This window comes from Cricetulus griseus, unplaced genomic scaffold (genome assembly GCF_003668045.3).
Source record: "Cricetulus griseus strain 17A/GY unplaced genomic scaffold, alternate assembly CriGri-PICRH-1.0 unplaced_scaffold_9, whole genome shotgun sequence".
In the NCBI taxonomy this organism is placed as follows: domain Eukaryota; kingdom Metazoa; phylum Chordata; class Mammalia; order Rodentia; family Cricetidae; genus Cricetulus; species Cricetulus griseus.
In genome coordinates, this window is record NW_023277432.1 from 94,346 (window position 1) to 99,587 (window position 5,242).

Here is a 5,242-nt window from a genome sequence, read left to right on the forward strand (position 1 = left end):
TGAAGTAAAGTGTATCCAGAATGTCCAATGTCAGGCTACACATGCTGCTGTGAAGGGAAGGGATCCTGGAAAGACACAGCTGTGAGGAAAAAGGTATTCTGACTGTTAGGAAGTCAGGCTCTATCTGAAGTTGTGTTCGAGGGGGATGGTCTCTGTGTAGGATGTGGCACTTCTTCTCCTTTCACGGAGAGAGAAAACCATTGCAACTGAGCTTTGCTCCACTCTGCTAAGAGACTTCACTACCACAAGTGTCAATTGCTTCTCTTCTCTTCCCCACTAGGGAATTTTCAAGCAATGATAACCATTTTTTCTAAGCGTCTGCCCAAATTGTCACTACTCTGCTTCATCCAACTAAGGGGGAAACTGATCCAGAAAGGTAGCAGTCTGCTAGAGCAACAGTGTTCTGTGCCAATAAGGGAGTTTCTCTCCAGTATGTGTTCTTTTATACACTTTAAGAGTATGTTGAAAATTTAAGATTATATCATAATGATTACATTTGTAAGATTTTTCTCCAGTATGAGTTCATTTATGCATTGAAGAGTACTCAGCTGAACAAAGCTTCAACAAATTAATTACATTCCTATGGTTTCTCTCAAAGTGTTCTTTTATGCTCTTTAAGAGTATTTTCATACATGAAGATTTCACCATATTGATTACATTCATAAGTTTTATTTTCTACTGTGTGTGTTTTTTTAAGCATTTGAAGCCTACTTTTACATGGAAAGGCTTGACGACACTAATTACATTTATCGGGCTTTTCACGAGTATGTGTTCTTTTATGGGTATGAAGATTACTCTGGTGTGCAAAGGCTTTGCCACAATGATTACATTCATAGGGTTTCTCTCCAGTATGTGTTCTTTCATGTATTTGAAGATGACTGTGACGAGAAAAGGCTTTATCACAGTGATAACATTCATAGGGTTTCTCTCCAGTGTGTGTTCTTTTATGGCTTTGAAGATTACTATGTTGAGCAAAGGCTTTACCACATTGATTGCATTCATAGGTTTTCTCTCTAGTATGAGTTCTTTTATGCCTTTGAAGACTACTGTGTTGAGCAAAGGCATTACCACACTGATTACATTCATAGGGTTTCTCTCCAGTATGTGTTCTTTTATGCATTTGAAAAACAAAGTGCTGAGCAAAGGTTTTGCCACACTGATTACATACATAAGGTTTCTCTCCAGTATGTGTCCTTTTATGAATTTGAAGAACATTGTGATGAGCAAAGGCTTTACCACACTGATTACATTCATAGGGTTTCTCTCCAGTATGTGTTCTTTTATGCGATTGAAGATGACTGTGATGAGAAAAGGCTTTACCACACTGATTGCATTCATAGGGTTTCTCTCCAGTATGTGATCTCTTATGTTTTAGAAGATTCCAGTGCTGAGCAAATGCTTTACCACACTGATTGCATTCGTAGGGTTTCTCTCCAGTATGTGTTCTTTTATGTATTTGAAGATTCGAGTGCTGAGCAAAACCTTTACCACATTGATTACATTCATAGGGTTTCTCTCCAGTATGTGTTCTTTTATGTTTTTGAAGATAACTCTTCTGAGCAAAGGCTTTACCACACTGATTACATTCATAGGGTTTCTCTCCAGTATGTGTCCGTTTATGTCTTTGAAGATGACTGAGCTGAGCAAAGGCTTTACCACACTGATTACATCCATAGGGTTTCGCCCCAGTATGAGTTCTTTTATGACTTTGAAAACTACTGTGATGAGAAAAGGCTTTACCACACTGATTACATTCATAGGATTTCTGTCCAGTACATGTTTTTTTATCCCTTTGAAGATGACTGTTATTTACAAAGGCTTTATCCCATTGTGTATATAGGCTAGACTTCTCTACAGTTTGCCTTCTTTCATGCCTGCAAGGAAAATGGGCATATATAAATACTTTACCATGTCCAATACAATGTTGAATCTTGATACCAGTATAAATTTTTTATCAGTTTGTTTCAATTTCAAAGAAGAATCAAATATTACAGTCTTATCCCTTTGTTTACACTCATGTTTCCCCTTTAATTGTTGTTTCCTATCTTTGAAGATAAAATCTTTATTATAGGTTCTCATTTCAGAATGCTTTTCTACAGGAGATTTTCCACATATTGAAGAGAACTGAACTTTAGAACTCTCATAGTATTTTAAAATTTTCCTACGCTCTGAGTCATAAAACATTTTTTAATTAACAAGAACAAACAGTAGCATTTACACGGTCAGAATCATGGGGCTTTCCTGTTGAGTGAGCTTGTTGGTGTACTATCAAAGAAGCTGCAAAACAAATTACTTGTGCACTTGAATCAAATTCAACAAATATGCTCAAAGTGGGGACTACTACGTGGCTTTTAAATATTGTGCAATAGAGATATACCATGATCTCCATATCTCTTTGCTCACATGCATTGTATCCTTACTAATACATGAGATACCTAGTAAAGATTACAAGGAAGAGGCTTCCAGATTTAGTTTAGTTTGACTTTCTGATCCTTAAAGACATGTGCTAGACATTAAAGTTTCCCGGCAATAAATGCCCCTTGACACTTTTCAATAATTGCCGCTGTCACTAAACTTAGAAATGTAACAGCAAGTACATAAGTAACATTAAGTTTTCCATGGAGTATTTGTTTAATGGAAAGCTTGATGATATGTTTATCACCTCAACCATATGTATACTTTAGTAATATAGGTAATATGAAATAAATGGAATTACATTTCTAAAGCATAGCTTTGATGTGATGATTCAAGTGGTAATTTCTCTCAAGGCCTTGTTTCCTTGACTTTTTTCTTATAAAAATCTTTGCAAATGCAGTTTACCTACCGGAAGCTGAGGTATATGGTATTGTGTGAATTTAATAATCATCAATGCAATTTAACCTGTGATTAATTACAATGTTGCTTCTGTTTCAGATTTCCAGGACAGATTTCAATCTCTTCAGAAGCACATTTCTATCAGCTCATAAATGAAAAATTACCTTCCATGTCTTTTAGAACTTGTGCATTCTTCTTCAGTAGTATGGTCTTCCTTACTGTATTCTAAAATAGAGTACCAAAAATGTATATGTATTACTGAAAAAATGTATAAAATTTAAGTTACTCTCGTCAGTGAACTTTACAAATATGACTGGTTTATTTACCACATTCCTTTCTCTCTCAATAAAAATAAAGAAGAGCATCAATAACCACAGAATAGTTGTTCTATTATTTTAATATATGAGGTTACAGTCTTACCTATATCAGCTAGGTTCTTGTAGGTTTCCAGCATTACATCTTTGTAAAGATTCTTCTGAGAAGTATCCAGCAAACTCCACTCTTCCCAAGTGAAATCGATATGCACATCATTATAGGTAATGGAATTCTGAAATATCACATACATATGTGCAACTGAAATTATGATACTGACCATATTGGAAATGTATGATTCCATAGAAAATTATATTAAGATTTTTTTTGTTTTGTTTTATTTTTCTATGGAACGTTTGGATAGGGGAGTAAATATGTGTTGCTTTTGCTTATGCTCTGTGTTTGTGAAGCTGTGATTCTTAGCCTGTCTACAACTCCTGATGATCTGACAAAGAGGTGATTATCCAACAGTGAGGCAAGAGAAAGGATAGGATGTGGACGCAGGAGAAAGTATACATAGAAGGATAAATCTGGACGCAAGGAGGAAGGAGCAAGGTAAAATAAGAGGTAAGGGACAGATATCAAGTCACACAGCAAGTAGGGGATTGGGACGGAGAGTGAGATATACATAAATGGTGAAAGGTAAAAGTCTAGAGGCAAAAGGTAACATTTAAGTTTAGAAAAATTTGCTAGAAATAAGCCAAGAAAAGGCCATGCATTTATAAGTAATTACATGCCTCGGCGTGTCAATTTGGGACTGGAGGTGCCCTCCTCAGAAGATAAAAATCTAAAGAGCTAAAGGAGTAAAACATTAAGCAAATAATTGGCACCAACATGGGGCCATATTTCCATGTAACACCAGAGAAAGCAAAAATTAAAAATATCTCCTTAATGAGTTTTTGCCTGCTGGCGAGTCTTTGAAAAGCCAGCACAATAATTAACAATGATAACCTCGGTTAAAATGACTGCCACAGCACAATCATGGGGATGGTAGAGCTCTAGGGAGGCTGTATGGAGTTCTTGGGGACTGAACTCTGAGTGGTCTCTGGATTTTTTAATTTGTCCTCATGAATCCAGAAGTGGGAATAGCCAGCTGGGAGAAAAGGCATAAGATCCACTTGATGCTTTGCCATCTAATGCTTGCATTGGCAGTAAAAAGGCTAAAACTTGTACGGTTAATTGAGTCCAGATATAAATGGAATTGAAAGAGGGACTGTTGAAGTAAAGGAGTCTATATAGTTTATGCATACCTTTACTTTTAAAAGGTGAAAAATATTTGTCAAATGAAAATCGAAAATGCTTTGGAGAAGCAGTTTTCCTATTGTTTCCACAGGAAACAAGAGGCTATAGATTTGCTTTAGGCTTACATAGACATGGGTAGAGCAACTGAGGCCTCTTGAACTAGACAGGCAATGAATATCGACTAAAGTTACTGATGGTCTTCACACAACTTGAAAATAATCTCAAATATTGCCTGGGTCCCTTTAAAGATGCCTTTATCCACTGACAGCAGTAAGCATCTGGAGAACATGACTTTGATTATTTGGTCTGTCACAGACAACTGTTATATGTATGCAAATATAGGAACCATAAGATAAAATGGTAGATTATTGAATCTATTATTACCTGCCTTCCTTCAAGGACTCACTGACAAGAACATTCTATGGTTTGGTTACCATGCATCGACATCTACCTGATGAATCCCAGACCTGCCAAGCTTCCTGCCTCAACCACCATATAAAGTCTCTGAGAAAAAAAATTTGCAGCTTGATCAGAAATCCTGTCTTGCTGTCCATTTGTTGTATCTCTTGTCCCATCACTCCAGGCCCTGTGAAGTTCAGGCTCCCATTGCTGCCCTGTTGGCCAGAGCAAATTTTTGTTACAACACACTATATATTGTTTCTACTCTTGCTTAAAGAATTTTTGTATATTGATAAAAATTAAAATTTTTCTGTTAAAACATATTGTGTTCATTTTTTTCAATTATGTTGTTTTTGAGTGTCAAAATGAATTTCCAATTTTATTTTAGCTATTTCATCCATAAAGGTAAATGATGGTATCTCTGAGTAAATTTTCTATTCCAGTCTGAATTGCAACCTAGTACTCAATTCTAAGT

At 36.0% G+C, this 5,242-nt stretch overlaps 1 pseudogene; it reads right to left on the reverse strand.

Moving 5' to 3' along the window:
* Positions 1 to 692: 692 nt before the first annotated feature.
* Positions 693 to 5,242, reverse strand: part of LOC113837895 — a 37,433-nt pseudogene continuing 32,883 nt past the window's right edge.